This window comes from Crocodylus porosus, unplaced genomic scaffold (assembly GCF_001723895.1).
Source record: "Crocodylus porosus isolate Cpor-Errol unplaced genomic scaffold, CroPor_comp1, whole genome shotgun sequence".
Lineage (NCBI taxonomy): Eukaryota > Metazoa > Chordata > Crocodylia > Crocodylidae > Crocodylus > Crocodylus porosus.
The window spans coordinates 93,329,125-93,345,602 of NW_017728886.1; the positions used below are offsets into that span (position 1 = coordinate 93,329,125).

General features: G+C 43.0%; 1 protein-coding gene and 1 long non-coding RNA gene across 5 annotated transcripts in view; one reads left to right on the forward strand and one right to left on the reverse strand.

Moving 5' to 3' along the window:
* Positions 1 to 16,478, reverse strand: part of TPK1 (thiamin pyrophosphokinase 1) — a 539,620-nt gene that overhangs the window by 176,964 nt on the left and 346,178 nt on the right. The gene's annotated exons all lie outside the window — the stretch shown is intronic.
* On the forward strand, positions 387 to 12,760 carry LOC109312967. Of its 4 annotated transcripts, none has more exons than XR_002101944.1 (4): positions 387 to 550; positions 5,305 to 5,412; positions 6,868 to 7,975; positions 12,153 to 12,760. It is a non-coding gene; the product is annotated as an uncharacterized LOC109312967 (long non-coding RNA). The 4 variants fall into 4 exon arrangements; XR_002101942.1 differs by having other exon boundaries at positions 12,642 to 12,760; XR_002101945.1 differs by lacking the exon at positions 12,153 to 12,760 and adding an exon at positions 10,031 to 11,334.

A 16,478-nucleotide genomic window follows, 5' to 3' on the forward strand; every position in this document is an offset into this window, starting at 1 on the left:
TTGGAGATGAAGTGACAGGTGATAGTGGTTGAAGACTTACTTCTCTGGGGGATGGAGGGAGCCAACTGCTGACCTGACCCGTTTTCTTGTGAAGTCTCCTGCTTGCCAGGAGCTCGGATACAAGATGTCACAGAGGTATTACGAAGACTCATCCGGCCCTCTGACTAGTAACCCATGCTGCTCATCCATGTGGGCACCAAATGATACTGCCTGGGGAGACCCTGAGCAGATCAAGAGTGACTACAGGACTCTAGGTGCAAAGGTGAAGGGGATGGGGGCTCATGTCATGCTCTCTTTGATCCTTTCAATCAAGGAAAAAGGCCTAGGCTGGGGTGGGTGCATCCTGCAGATCAATGTCTGGTTGCACAGAGTGTCACCAGAAGGGCTTTGGCTTCTCTGACCATGGGACAATCTTCCAAGAAGAACTGCTGGGAAGAGATGGGATCCACCTGCCCAAAAGAGGGAAGAGCATCTTTGTGGACAGGCTAGCTAACCTAGAGAGGAGGTCTTTAAACTAGGTTCGCTGCGGGATGGAGACCAAAGCCCTGAGGTAAGTGGGGAAGTTGGAGACCTGGAGGAAGAGCAAGCAGGAGCAGGCAACAGAGGGATGTTTTCATTCTTCCTGAGAAATCAGGGCAATCAACTAGTTACCTCAGGTGCCTAGACATAAATGCACAGAGCCTAGAAAACAAGTAGGACGAAGTGGAAGTCCTTGCATAGTCATGGAACTATGATGTGACTGGAATAATACAGACTTGGTGGGATAGCTGGCATGACTGGAGCACTGTCATGGATGAGTACAAACTGTTCAGGAAGGACAGGCAGGGGAGAAGTGGAGGAGGAGTTGCACTTTATGTAAAAGAGCCATATGTTTGCTCAGAGATCCAGTATGAAACTGGAGATAGACCTGTTGAAAGTCTCTGGGTTAGGGGAGAGAGCAACAAAGGTGATGTCATGGTGGGGGTCTACTATAGACTACCAGACCAGAAGGAAGTGGTGGATGAGGCTTTCTTCAAACAGCTAGCCAAAATTTTCCTATCACAGGCCCTGGTTCTCATGGGGGACTTCAATCACCCTGACACCTGCTAGGAGGGCAACGCAGCAGTGTACAGGCAATCCAGGAAGTTTTCGGAGAGTTTTGGGGACAATTTCCTGGTGCAAGTGCTGGAGCAGTCAACTAGGGGCCGTGCTCTTTTTGACCTAGTGCTCACAAACTCACAAAGGGAAGAATTGGTGCGGAATGTACTGGTAGATGGCAACTTGGGCAGCAGCGACCATGAGATGACTGAGTTCAGGATCTGGAGGAGAGGAAGGATGGAGAGCAGCAGAATAAGGACCCTGGACTTCAGAAAAGCAGAGTTTGACTCGGTCAGAGAACTCATGGGCAGCAAAGCTAGGTGTTATTATTGCTACTAATGTTGCACCCTGAATCCTCTCCACAAGTAAAGAACATGGACACTCCAAGTTAACTGTTCTTACTAGGTCCTCACGTGAGCAACAGTTCATAGATCAACAGCCTCAGCCCCCAACAGATCTAACAATTTCAGTCATGGATGCACTACCTGCATTCTGTGTCAGTAAGAAATCCTGCGACTTTAGTCCCATCCCCATACATAGAAGCAGATTGATTAGGGTTGCAGAAGTCCAAGCACTAGGAATATTTTCAGATTTACTTTCTCATCATTATAAAACTCCAGATTATAAACCAGGCAGTAATTAGCAAAATGTCAAATGTTCCATGGTTTCTTGAAACAAATATCCAGTGGAGAGACTGGCTTTTGATCCGTCTGAAGGGGACATATATCCAAATTCTGTATGACAGCTCAGCATCTCCACAACTTCTATGAGAAATTATGACCCATTCAATTGTTAAGAACTTACTTTTATTCCCTCCAGAATGAGCACTCTCTCCAGACAAGCTGAAAGCTTAATTTGCATTTGAGTAAACAGGCCAATGAAGAACTCACTGTGAGATAGGAAATCAACACATTATTATCTCCTCTTGGGAGCAAAGTGGAGCTATCTAAATGCTTGTCTGTGCCAGTCTGAAGTTTAGAGTCCTGTGGTTTTTTAAAACAAGGCACTTGCAAAATCATAGCACCCAAAATTTCTGGTACTATACAAGTAAGCCCATTACCTTTTCTTTAGTATCTAAAGACGATGGCATAGAAAATGTTCACAAGCAAATATACTTCTGTCCTTCTTACAAAGAAGTAAGTGGGGTCTGGAGAAGATATGTCCTACCAGTTCTATGTGGGCAGCACATTTTAACATGGTTAATTATTGACCATGCTAAGTATTGACACCTATTTCTGACTGTCTGGCACTTTTAAGGGATTACACTGAAAAGCTCAAATTGATTCTCTGTCACACAGACTAGGAATAAAAAAAATAAGTGGTAAAGTAATTCCGCACCCCAGTTTCCAGAAGAATAACATTTGATATTTCACTATGGGATGTTTGTGCACTGAAATTATAAAAAGATGCTTAGGCTTTTGTTCAAAGACCTCATTCCTAAATTTATGACAATATAAGACTTCCTCAAAGTGAAATGGGATGTGCATCAGAACATTCACTACAGCAGTTTGGTGTTAGTACTTTAGGAAAGGAATTACTACTCGTAAATGAATAAGATAGAAATCTTTGCTTATGCAGGGAAGAGGGAATAAAGCTGCTCCCTAGGGCAAATCACAAACGACTCAGAGGTGATTGTCAAGAATTTCTTAAGGCAGTATCTTTTATTGGACCAATAGCATAGTTTGAATAGAGTTAGACAAGCTTTCTAATGCAAGACATTCTTCATCAGGCCTTAGGAGTAAAAACCAGTACAGCATAGTAAAAAACCTTTGTAAGAGAGGAGAGAGAAATTTCCAGGGGTAGCAGACAAACAATTAGAAGTTTCATCTGTGGAAATAATTCAGGAATCAGGTAGGTTAAGAAGTGCTATAAAGCCAATTCCAGTGTTAAGTCCATGGTTTTTAGTGTCCAGCCAACTTATGAATTTTTGTTCCCAAGCTTGCCTTTTAAAAGCATAGGTTAAATTTCCCTTGAGCAAAGGAATAGTGAGGTCAGGGAGGGAGTGACTGTTTTGTGAGAAATGTGCTCCTAATGACATATATGTGTGTGTGTCTGTATGTCTCTCCATTTTGTTTTTTTTTCCTGTGAGAGCTCATGCTTGTAAGGAAATGTCCTGTAGTACTTCAGCTAGAAACACTGAACCATTGCAAGCTAAGACACGTGTGTAAGGCAGGGACATCAAAACCATCTGGCTTAATGGGCCAGGTGAGGGATGCAGGTCTGCCCTGCAGGCCAGATCAGGCCCACAAACCAGCTGCACCTGTCAGAGCATACTTGGCTAGGTCAGTCCAGTGAGGGGCCATAGGCAGCTCACACCCTGGATGTGCCCCGTGTGCTGCTTGCCAATGTCTACTGGCTCCAGCCCCAAGCACCACATGCAGCACATGATGGCCCCAGCCCTGTGTGCAGCACAGGGCACATGGCATGCAAGGCCAGTTTGGGGCATACAGTACCTGTGGCACCTATGCCAAACTGGCCCTGAGCACTGGGTCTAGCACATGGGGCCAGTCCCTGGGCCCAATCTGGACGAGTCCTGGATCAAGCATGCAGGGTTGGTTTAGTACAGGTGCCACATGTAATGCACACCTGAGACTGGCTCCATGTATTGCAACACATCCACCCGCTCCAGCCTCCACACCATGCGAACCCCTTGCCAGACAGGCTCTGTACACCACATGCAGCTCTCTGTGCACTACTGCATGTAGTGGGCCAGTCTAAGACCCAGAGGCAGCACTGTGGCAATGGCACTGCAGGATTTTTAAGCAGTCTATTTATGTGCTCCCCAGGGTTCTCTCACTTAAAGTTTGCCTTGCAGGGAGGATTAAATCCAGGTCCCTTAAGCTAAAGGGAAATTCAGAGAACCAGTAAAAAATCCATTGGATAGCTGGCTTTCTTACATGCATACCAACCTTCGGCTTCTTTACTATTCATTCCATCCAGGAGGAGCACACACCAACTGCAGATGCTTCCTCAGCCTGAAGAAGGGTATCTATACCCAAAAGTTTGCAAAGAAGAATTTTTCCAACTATCTGAGTTGGTCTAATAAAAGATATCAGATTTACCCAAAGAACCTTGTCTGTCTATGTCTTTAGACCAACACAGCTACAACCTATACTCCTGTAGGATAGCTAGTAAAGCTGGATACGAAGAAACTGTCCTGAAGCAATATTGAAGAGGCAGGAGAGGTTGCGTCACTTCAAGAATAGAACAGAGAGAGGTAGTTAGCTGTGTTAGTCTGAAGTCAGGCAGGAGGCAGGGCTGGGAAGGGTGGGTCCTTAGAGACCAGCTCATTCAGAAATGCATAAGCTTTTGTAGACACCAGTCTACTTTGTTAGATGATAGAACACAGGAAAGGAGTGTCTCTCTCTCATGGAGATGGCTGTGCCACTCACTTTAGCATCCTTACCACGATAAACCTATGTTCATTCTTTCAGTTGTGTTCTCTCTTCAGTTTTGAGTATTTCCCCAGTTACACACTTGAGGGAGAAAAAAAATCTATTGATTGAAACAGAAGTTTTCAATTTTAACTCCCCCTAAAGAGATGCTATATTTGAACAGGGACTGAACAAGGACGTCTCAAGATTAACAGCCCTAAGAGGTATCCTATTGTACTACAGTTCTTATCTGGCTACATGGCAGGGCTTAAAAGGACTAACAGGTAAGCCCCCAGTCTCAACAAGCAAGTCCTTGTTTCATCATTACTTGGGTGACTAGCAGGGAACTTTGCAAACTACTTCCTATCTGGCTCAATAATTTATTCTTTGAGTCACTGCATAAGGATTGTTATTTGAGTATAGGTTTTTATCTGCCAATGGTGTTTGACACAGCTGAAACTGAGGACTGTAATCAATTTAAATAACAAGGAACTTTTAATGAAAATTAACCATACAGAAACAGAAGTAGAAATCAAGGAACTGTAGATACTGCCTTGTGAAGAATTCATTAATTATCACATTGATGGGTTATAGCACAGAGAAAACAGACAGCCTAATTTAGCCTCATGTACTGGAGAGAAAAAGGGATATTATAGCTTTAAGTCTGCTGACCATGATTCAGCAAAGCACTTAAGCACTTGCTTAAATCCTATTAATCTTAATTGCCATGTGCTTAAATTTAATCTATTCCTGTAAAACTCCTTTGCTTGAAAGGAACACATTTTTATGCTAGAATAATGCCCTTGACTGTTAAGCTTCTTTTAAACATTGTATTTAAGTCTTTTTGTTACAGGTTTATACTAGAGAAAGATACACCTGAACTTTAGGAAACACTTAATAAAAAAGCAAGCATCAGAAGTAAAAGGGACCAGCAGTTGACCAGCAGCATAAACAGGTGGTGGTAAGTGGGGCACTAGACTCAAGCACCAATGCAGAGGGGGTGCCAGCAGGGCCCCATGGCCAATACTGACTCTTAGGGGGGATGAAAATGGGATGACATGATGCATCTCCCCCCACCACCCATCCCTGAGGAGGCTTTGCTACAGAGGGCACAGCTCTGCACCTGTGGGGAAGAGAAAAGCAAACAGGGCACCAGAAGCCGCCTCTGGGGAGCTCAGCTGCTGACTCCCCTCTTTCAGCCCAAGCCCATGGTGTTATAATAGCAGCTGCAGCAGTAACTGCTGCCAGGGGAGCGAGGAGAGCCAGGTAGGTAGGTAAGACTCTGCTTTCCTTTCCCCCTTCCCACCACTGACTCTCCACTGGTCAGAATTAATTGTCCCCCACTTCTACCCCAGGCACTGAAAGAGCTGGCTAGACTTCTGTTTGACAGAGTCCAGCATTAAAGCTGTGACAAATTCTAGCCCTAAGGAAAGCCAAAGAATACCGCAATTCATGCTAATGCTCAGCATTTAAATTGATCACCATTCAGTATAGAAGAAGGAAAAGTGAGAAATAAGGAACACAACCAATCAAAGTTTCACTTTAGTCTTTTTTTTTTTTCACTTGCATCTCCAGAAATATATCTTGCTTGATTGTAAGATAAATACATATTATGGAGCATGGAGATGTTGATCCTGCTGAAGTCACTGGACCTGATTGTACAAGTTGGTAAGCCCAATTGACTTGAGGGTGATAGGCACCCTGCAGAAGGCAATCAACATCTTGAAAGACATTGCAGGGCATGAGCCCTGATAAGTGCATGTGTTTAACACTTCTCCAGATATATACGTGTGGGCTGGAAAAATACAGCTGTGTTGGTAGTAACAGAAGTAAATCACTTTCTGTGGTGAGGCTGAGTAGTTCTACCTAAGTTGGTAAAACACAGGCTTTTCTCCCTTGGACCATAGATATTACTGAATATAATCCTCCTTTCAGGCTGATCCTAAAGCAAAAATAAGGGTAAATGTAGTCAATTCTTACATATAGTTGAAGTTACCACCAAGGCAGATTCAGATGCTAGAAGGGATTTGAAATGCTTAAGCAATTTTATAGAGGGATCAAATTTGAGATAATATTTTCAAATATAGTTATAAGACTGGAGTATAGATATTCTCCTTTTGCCTCTTCAAGTAAAGCTACTACTCTGAGATTTGAGCTTTTCAGAAATATTTTTCAATTTTTCTGTAAAGAAAAATAGCAAGTCCTTTAAGCCCTGGTAGGGATCTTAGTCTTTAGCATTCTGAATTTTCTGGTTTTGCAACAGATAATCATTTATCATTTCCATTTTTCTGTCCTTTACATTTAGTCTAGGAACAATAATATTGATTTTTCCTTCTGCTCATTTTAATTGTGTGTTAAGAGAATAAAAATTAAAGTCAGACATTCATTTTCCTTTCTTTCCTTCCTGTGTGTATAGATTACAAATACTTGATGCCTGATAACGTCTCTTCAGAACTACATCACCGTGATAAAGAAGAGAAAGGAGAGGGGTTCTTGTCTCTTTCTTTCAAACCCCAACTATCATTTAAGTCCTGCTAATAATGAAAGAGGGAAGTTCTCGTTTCCCCTTTAGGAGACATTCACCCAGACAAGACAGTAAGAAGCTTTTCAGTTCAGTTTAGTCAGTAAAACACTTGATTGGGAATCAGGGAGCCTGGATTCCATCTCCAGCTCTGCTACCGACCCATTTTGTGACCCCAGCAAGTCCCCTACCTATTTACCTCTTTACTCTTTGTCAGTCTTGCTTGTTCAGACTGTACGTGGTTTTTTTGTGCAGGGTCCATTCCTTAGCACGTACTTGCATAAAGTCTAGTGCCCCAATCTCAGGTGTGACCTACTGATTGAAATCATTGCTACCACTATGACTACTTGCCCTGTATTACTGTGAGGGCACAAAACTGCCCTCTGAAATGTCTTACAGACTGACAAATTTGAATGCCAAGTCTAGATTGTGAATGAGGAGTTTTGGCACAAACTGGAATTAATTGTGATCCCTATATTTGGACTGGGCATGTGGATTTCATAGTTTGCCACATACTATGTTTCTGAGTCTGAAAACTGATGATACTACTGTGCTCCCCTATCTCTCCCCACTTCTATTGCTCTTTGTAGTCAAGAATCTTAAAAATATGAATAGGATAGAAGCTGCTACACCGTACGTAGTCTGCCTCTGAAGGTAAAGAGCATAAGCAATAGCTGAGAAATGTGACATGGTCCATTCATCTTCATTTCCACTCTGAAACCTGGAGAAGACAATTTAAAAGTCAGCATTAACTCTTTCACTGCTGACCATTTTAGCAGAAAGCAGCCAATTCATGTGGCTATCCTACAAAAAGAACACTGTAAAAAAAAAAAAAAATCAAGATTATAAAGAAATCAAAAGGAATTATGGCACTGGGAAAAATCCCAGCTCTCAGAAAATTAGTCTTGTAACAGAAAGTTTCCCTTGGTTCCCATCAAAATGGAAGGAGTACTTGTTATAATACTAACAGAGTCCCAATACAACAGCTGGGGCAACAACAGAGGTAAGTAACCTCCCAAGAAAAGCTTTATTAGATTTAGGATGTTCCTCTATGCTTGTGCATGAGCTGTTGTGGGTCCTAATTAAAAGTCTGGACAAATGCTGACAATTTTGAAAGGAGAACTGCAGAAGCTTAGCAAAATCTGAGTACTGACTTAGCAATAACCACACAAACTCAGAATATAGACTTACAAAATAATCCAATTATCTCATGTCTGATTAAAAAATCAGTATGCTCTTTGCATGGCAACCTCAGAGATATGTAGTGGGGAAAACAACTGCGTGGTAAATCTCTCCTGCCACAGAATGCTACCTCTTTTCTAAAGTGAGTACGGTTAAGTGAGGATTTGTTTATTAATAAAAATGGTACCTTAATGTGACAATGTTGATTGTGAAGTCCAGCATCCCAACAAGTAGTCCTCTGCAAATTAACCTGTAATTTAACTTCCCTGATTCTACCAGCCTTAATCACGAGAACAATCCCTTTTCCCAAAAGTTGACTGCTGAATTATCCATAGCTTCTTGCATGAATAAAAACTACTTCCATAAGCAAAGTTTTTAGGATGAGGCATCTACATGTCTTGAATATTTTACATACATGGCTGCATTGTCACAGAAATCTTTTCTATGTATCTGATGTAATTTATTGCAAATACAAAGTCTATTTGCCTGAAAAATACTCAGAATTATTCTAAAACAGTCTTAAAAAATTGCATTACACTGTTTTTCATGGATATTAATTAGGCAATATGAAAAGACAGTGTTTCCACAAGTAATTATTATTTTCCAATTTTTATTTTATTATTGTATAATATTTGTATATGTATTTGACACCGTACCTTTTCTGACATTGGAACTGAGCTGAACTATAGAGACTTGTTATCACTATGAGAAATTTCCAGTTATATTCTCTGATGGCAACAGTCAGAAATAGAATAGCTGATAAGTTCCACACAATTCTTAAAATCTGAATAGTAAAAAAAAATCAGTTTGGATCAACTATATTCAGTAGATGCAGAAAACCAATGGAGACTATGCAGCAATACTACTTTATAGCCATAACTACTGTAAACATAAGCCTAGACTAAAGAAAGAAACATTTGTAGGCAACTTTTACACAAGGTCATCAAAAATACAACATTGCAGTAATGAATCCAGAGACTACTAGCCATGAAGTACTATCCTATGGAGGAAAAACAATTTAAACGAGTATCAGAATCCTATTTCAAATTTCTTTTAAGGGCAGAGGCTGAGTAAAGCCAAATCCTGTATGATATGAAATGAAAGGGCAGGGTACGGCTCTTTTAATTAGGGTCATATGTATATTGCTACATAGTAATTAAAGCCTGTTATGGCAGCATCCAGAAGCCCTAATCAGAATAGCTGCTAACAAATGCAGAGGGATACAAGGAAGAACTTGCAGGCTAAGGAGTAGTCCATAAAGGGAAAGATGGTAGCTCTTATGGATGGGTTGAAGTACATTAAATTTTTTTTGAGGCAGCAGAAAAAAAATGATCTCTGCTGGGACGTAGGTCTTTATGACAGCATCTAAAACTGACTGCCAGGAAAGTTTGTATAAAATCATCCAAAGCATGTTCCTCCAGACACTTGTGCTTGGACAGACACACCTCTGGAACGACAACTGGTAACCTATAACCAGGGAGACTACTTCAACATGATCTAGTGCTGCTCCAAATTTAAGTCCAGCCATGAAACAAGCCAAATTAAGCGTATTATGATCTTTTCTAGAAGCCTGTTTGAATATAAGTAGTGCTAGTCCAAAGCCCTGTAAGCACAAAATACTTCAGAGCAGCCCCAAAACTGTTGGTGAAGGATTCAGAATCTCAGAGGCGGTCTATTGCTTGCACTTCCTTCTTTTAGACCAAAGTATTTCTTTCCAAGTGAATGGCTAATCTTCTTACACAGGCAGCCATGGAAAAATCTGTTTTTAATCAAAGAAGGACAATTTTATCCTCAAGAATTTTATGCATAAAATTCAAGGTCCTAAAATAGGCTTTTATTAGGTTAAAGTGTACAAAAATGCTTCATACTTTTTCAGGTCACTTGCAAAGAGATCTTTGGAGCTAGGGAGGCAGAAGAACAGAAAATCATTGCTTTGTTACCTAGTCTAATCTGATTATAGTGACGACAACCTTATGACGGAAAGTAAAACCTCTGTGAGAGGTGAGGACTTAAAGCAGGTGGAGAAGGAAAAGAAATATTCTAGAGTAGAATAATCTTAAAAGAGCCCTTTCTCCAGAGCTACTATGGTTTTATTGTCATTGATATTACTCTCAAAATATGGCCGCTATACATTTTTAAAAAACTGTCATTAAGAACAGATTATCTGTTCCATTAGGGACTTGAATGGGAACGATAGCTGGATCTTAGAGAAAGCCTTATAGCCAGAGGCAATGAGGAATTAAATCTGACATCGTATCCTATAAGACAGCTAACGTTAAAACACCTGTTCTATGGAATTCAGGGTACTAGGATGGCTGAGGGAAATGCAGGGAGGCTGGCATCATATTCCCTGGACTTCCCTTTACAAGCAGAGACATTCTGGCAACATGAAACAGAAAGATGTTTTCACAGAGACTTGCAGAAAAAGGCCGCAGAAGAGCCAGTGGATAATCTTATGCTTTTCCTTTTCTATGCACATTACACTGACTATGGGTAGTCAAAGTACTAGTGGAAGAATGAGGCTATTTTTATGGTTGCTTGTGAAAACAGACCAGAATTAATGTGTGTGCATGCGAGAGAGAGAAAGAAAGTCTGCCTGTCTACTGAGTAATTTCCCTAGTAATGAGGACATGAGGAACTTTGGATTCAGTTCTGCATGGGCAAACCTCTGCACCACGAGGAGCCCCCAAAATGACTTCAGCACAGCTCTTTGCAGGCACTTGGTTCTGCCTGTGAAAAGTTCCTTGGAGATGATAACCCAAGTCTGGAGAAATGCTGAAAAGTAGGGGGATTTCCTGTTTTTCTCTTCAGAGATATTTCTGGAAGTTAAACAAAAATCTATTAGTTATCATTACTAGTCCAACAACATTATCTTGCAATTCTGTCCAGGCTTTCATCTCGGGATGTGACTGCTCCTTTTGAGGATTAACCAAGCACATGTCAGAGTGGGTGTTTTACTTATTTTACAAAAAGGAAGTCTATGGCACAAAGTGGTTAAATGATTTGCCCTAGGCACCTCTGCCACCAGGAACTGGTGGTAGAGCTGAGAATAAGATCTGGGTGTCCTAACTGCTAGCCCTCAGGTTTGTCCACTAGGTTAAACTCTTCAGACTATCAGCTGTTTGTTTTCTCCCTCAGTTTCTATGTACAGAATTATATTCCTCACTATTTGTCATGGGGGGGAAAAGCACCAGCAAGGAAAACTGCATACAAGAAATGGGTTGCCCAAATATTCACTCAGTCTTCCAGGAGAGAAAATTAAGCTTATGTAACATATTTTCAAGTGCAAATAGCAATTCTTCTCCCCTACATCACAACACTGGAAACCTGCAAGGGGACCACTGAACTCCATTCAATATAATGTAAAAGGCATGCCTCATTAACTCTTGGACATCTTCTCATTTCTTGGTCATAAATTCTATTACCTTGTATTACAAACTGCCATAAAACTCACAGATAAAAGATAATTTATGCTCAGTGTACAGAAGCTAATGTTTCTGTACTCCTGAGAAGCACAGCACCAGAAAATGAGAAAGTATGTATGTGAAACCTTAAGCCATTCATACTGAGCATAGAGAGCATGATAAACATGACTCTGAGGGCCTAATGTTCTTCGGCCAGGGTATATCCTAATGGTAACTGCTATTAGCAAAAATTTGAAGTATATAATGTATGGACAGTTGCATGTGCTCATAAAGAATGATTATTCCCTATTAAAAAAAAATTCCCACCACAGAGAGAAATATGACCACAATTAAGTGAGGAGTTATTATGTATTTTTAATTTTTTTGCTTAAATCATTACATTGGAAACTGCTTTAAAAAGTCACTTGAAGCTTTAACTTAATCTCCTCATATCCATTTGTAGCTAGTGAATATGACAGAATAGAAAAATAGAAGTTTCTATTATTACCAAATCTTTCATCTGAAGAAATCAAAGTTTACTATTAGCATAGCTCTTAAACATAAAAGAAAAAAAATGTTTATATTCATTTTCAGGCAAGTAAAGAAGAGTACTGAGAGAATTGAACTGACCTAACCAAGGGAATAACATGAGTCATCAGCACTGTTGTTTCCCTGACCTAATTGTATTCACACTTCTACGAATCCATCTGCATCTCACAACAGTGCAGCTATGGTGCACTGTGAATAAAGCAGTACTAAGGAGAGAAGCCCATTCTGCTAATGTGGCAACAATTTCCATTACATTAAAAATGTTACTCACTTTCAGTAAGCATGCAGATGTGTTACATGAAACAGGAACTACAAGTTCTTTTTGAAAACTTCCACTTTCCCCTTATAAACCTATGAATTCTGCAATGAATTCTCTGTGTCTATTGCAATGAACTCTCAAAACTAAACAACTAAAACTGAGCAACTAAAATTAGTGTAGACAACGTCAGTCTCCCTAGCAAGTAGCTTATGTCACAGAGCATGGGATATCACTAACCTAGGATTAGCATCAACTTTCAATCTGGTGGTCTTCAGGGCATTAAAGAGCTATATTTCTGATCTGGGATTTGTGACCATGAAGCCAGTGAACAGGGACTGCTAACAGGGGAGCAGTTTGCAGGCTGCTGCTGGAGGCAAGAGGAGGGAGGAAGGAGGAGAGAAGCCAGGCCAGGCACCGGATCCTGCCCAGGAAAGGTAAGTGATCCAGCTGCCTGTACCTTTGGTTTAGCTGTTAGTTGTTGACTGTTTGTTTGGTGGGGGGGGGTGCTTGGAGAAGCTGGGAGTGAGTGCTGACTGCTGTGGGATTGCTGCCTGGGCCCGAGTCAGCCCAAGTGCAGAAGGGTATAAAAGGAGACTCCCCAGGTGACCAGTGAGCCTGTGACCCAGCAAACAGAGACTGTCAACAGGGGAGCAGTTAGCAGGCCAGTTCATGGGTAGGAGTACACACCATGTAGGAGTACATGGGAGCTTCTGACAGACTTCAGGTAAGTGAACGAGGAGAGGGGTTACTATGGGGGCGGTGACACAGAACACAGCTAGGGACCCTACCCTGCTGCTGCCTCCAGCCAGACAGGTCCTTTGGATGGGTTGGCAATGCCCTGGCCCCTGGTCTGCGGGGGGTTGCCTGGTGGGACCTCTGGGGCCTGGGGGTAGTGTGGGGGCTGGAGGTTCCCTTGCCTGTCCCACATGTGCTCAGATTGAGGCCCTGGAGGGGCAGGTGAGGGAACTCCAGGCAGAGGTCAGCAGGCTGTGAAGGGTCAGGGCTGCAGAGGATGAGATTGATGGATACTTTCATTCTCTGCAGGATCAGACACCTAGCACAGAGACAACATGGGAGAGTCCCAGGACAGCTGAATGGAGGATGGTCACCTCCAGAGCTAGACAGTGTGTGGCTGTGACTGCTTCCCCAACACAACTGGGGAATAGACATGAAGTCCTGGCAGCACTGGAGGATGATGCACCAGAGGAAGCTGCAGGGGAAGACATGTCTGCAACACACACCAGGCAGGCTGAGTGACAACCGAGCAGCCAGAGGAAGAGACCATTGTGGTGGGCAACTCCCTCCTAAGAGGCACAGAGGGGCTATCTGTTGACCAGATCCCATGGCATGGGAGGTTTGCTGCTTACTTGGAGCCAGGATCTGGGACATCACTGCGAGAATTCCCTAACTCATCCGGCCCTCTGATTACTATCCCGTGGTCCTCGTTCATGTGGGTATGAATGATGCGGCCAGGAGTAGTCCAGATTGTGTCATGAGGGACTACAGGGCTCTGGGGGCCAGGCTTAGCAAATCAGGGGTGCAGGTGACCTTCTTGTCCATCCTTCCGGTCAGTGGTTGCTGTCAGCATCAGGATACTTGCATCAAGGAAGTCAATGTGCAGCTCCAGAGTTGGTGCCATCATGTGGGTCTTGATTTCTACAAACATGATCTGTACTTCCATGAGAGGTCTTCATCTCTCTTCTAAAGATAAGAGTCTGTTCTCTTAAACGTTGGCTGAACTCTTCCAAAGGGCTTTAAGTTAGGTTTGCCGGGGGATGGGGAAGCAGAGGATAAGGAGAACCTAGGAATCAGTGAGCCACGAGCAATGCACTGGATCAGCCCAGGTAAGCACTAAGGGGCATGATAGAGATCAGGATAGTGGGGTACTAAGGGCCCCCATCGGGGGGGGGAAGGGGGCTTAAATGTCTCTACGGTAATGACGATCTCCACCCCAGAGTGCTGAGGGAATTAGCAGAGGTCATTGCAGGACCCCTGGCACAGCTTTACGAGCACTCATGGTGCTCTGGTAAGGTGCCAGAAGACTGGAAAAGGGGCAATGTGCTCCCCATTTTCAAAAAAGGGAGCAAGGAGGACCCAGGAAATTATAGGTCTGTTGGTCTTACCTCAGTTCTGGGGAAGCTCTTTGAGAAAATTATCCAGGTGCACATCTGCAAGGGGCAAGCAGGGGAGTGTATGCTTAGGGGCATATGTGGGGACATCTTAGTGTCATCAGCAAATTTGAACAGGGTGCTTTTTACCACCTCGTCCAAATCACTGATGAAGATGTTGAACAGTGCGGGCCCGAGGACCAAGCCCTGCGGAACCCCACTGCCCACATCCCTCCAGGTTGAGAAGGACCCATCCACTACCACCCTCTGGGTGCGGCCCACCAGCCAGTTGGCGACCCATTTGACTGTGTGGGTGTCTACACCACAGCCCCCCAGTTTCTTAATGAGAACGGGGTGAGAGACAGTGTCAAAAGCCTTCTGGAAGTCCAGGAAGACTATATCCACTGCTACCCCTGCATCTAATGATCTGGTGATCTGATCGTAAAAGGCCACCAGGTTGGTCTGACAGGACCTGCCACTGATGAACCCATGTTGGTTGCCCCTAAGCATGCAGTCCCCTGCTGGCCCCTCCTGGATGTGTGCCAGCATAATTTTCTTGAACAGCTTGCCTAGGATCGAGGTAAAACTAACCGGCCTATAGTTTCCCGGGTCCTCCTTCCTCCCTTTTTTGAAGATGGGGACCACATTGGCCCTCTTCCAGTCCTCCGGTACCTCACCAGAGCTCCACAAGTGCTCACAAAGCCATGCCAGGGGACTTGCAATGACCTCGGCCAGTTCCTCTAGAACTCTAGGGTGGAGATCATCCGGGCCGGCTGACTTGAATACATCCAACCCCTCCAGAAGCTCCCTAACTAAATCCTCGCTAACCCAGGTGGCCCAGGTGTGCCTCCCCCAGGGCCCGAGGGGGGTCCAGGTGGGGGGTGGCTGTTCTGGTCCCTACTTAGGAAGACAGAGGCAAAGAAATCGTTAAACTTGTTAGCTTTGCCGTCTGGTGTGACGACCAAGTTTCCCATCGCGTCCTGCAAGGGCACCACATTACCCGGGACCTTCTTTTTACCCCCTACGTATTTAAAAAAGGACTTCTTATTGTCCTTAATCTGGGAAGCTACACTTGCTTGTGTATGAGATGTGATAACATTTGACTATGAGTATTTTGGGTCATATTTCTTGTGCTTCATGATGTGGGAAAGCTGTAGGGTTGGTATTTTATGTCATCATGCTCCTAATTATTTCACAGATCCTTATAGCATGAGATGTGTGCTCCATATTTTGATTTTCAATCAAAAAAGTTAAGGGCTAAAGGTATATATAGACACACAAACACACGCAAACACAATATTCTCTTAGTGTAGCGGCTAAGAGCATAATTCTATTTTGGGGATAAAATAGAAATACACACACACACGGCATCTGTCTGTCTCATGAGACAACACAATTGTGCCAAGTGCGGCAGCAGCTCATTGCACATTTGCAAGTGTAGTTGTGACTTGAGTCATTTGGCTCAATGTCCATTGCCTTCATATCTCTCTTGCAAACTTCTGTGAAATGGAGATAAGGATGACCATGTGGTCTTTTTCTGGTAAAGACTTCTTCAGCCAAGAGTTCTCTGACTATACAGCCGTCATCCATTCTCCGCAGATGACCAAGTCACTGAAGTCAATGTTGACCGAGAAGAGAATGGATTCTTAGAATGCCAACACAGTCCAAGATCTCAGCATAAGCAACTTTGCCCCACTAGAAAATTCCTAGAATGCGGTGAAGGCAATGTTAAGTGAATGCTATTGAGGCAGTTTTCTTGAGTAGAATATGTGGTCCAGGCTTTTCTGCCATACAAAAGGTAGTTAATGATGCAAACACGATATACTTTGAGACCTTGGTCTTATCAGTTTTCTGTTGTTTCACATTCATTTGCTCAGCTTGTGTATGATAACTGATGCCTTGCCAATACAGGTATTCAGTTCAACCTTAAGTGACAAGTTGTTGGTAACAATGGAACCAAGGTACTTAAATATACTCAATACATTTTCCCTCTCTCATACCCAC